General features: G+C 44.6%; 1 protein-coding gene across 1 annotated transcript in view; it reads right to left on the reverse strand.

Annotated features, from left to right (window-relative positions):
- The window catches only part of magi3b (membrane associated guanylate kinase, WW and PDZ domain containing 3b), a 93601-nt gene that overhangs the window by 72590 nt on the left and 20675 nt on the right, over positions 1 to 336 (reverse strand). The window lies entirely within an intron of this gene.

Consider the following 336-nt stretch of genomic DNA (forward strand, 5'->3'; position numbering starts at 1 on the left):
TCAGGGAAAACTCGGGCTTTCCGGTCCTACGAAGCTGGTTCTCTTTTTAGCAGGCTAAATCTTCATGGTAACTGATGCTGAGCGGCTAACCTGCCCCGGAGCAGGATAGGTTGCAGGCTAAGAGCTCAACTCAGTGAAAGCACTGCCTGCTGACCAATCAGAGCTCACTGTGCGGAGTTTAAAGCGATCAAGTCATATTACAGGATAAAGGAAATACAGAAAAACTGCCGTTGCAGGAAAGACAGCCAGCAAAAATCAACTGACTGTGAACATGAAAATTAATAGAATATCACCTCCCATCTTCAGAGCAATCTGACTATTATAACATTAGCGTTA

Source organism: Notothenia coriiceps, unplaced genomic scaffold (genome assembly GCF_000735185.1).
Source record: "Notothenia coriiceps isolate Sejong01 unplaced genomic scaffold, NC01 NC01_scaffold00008733, whole genome shotgun sequence".
Taxonomy (NCBI): domain Eukaryota; kingdom Metazoa; phylum Chordata; class Actinopteri; order Perciformes; family Nototheniidae; genus Notothenia; species Notothenia coriiceps.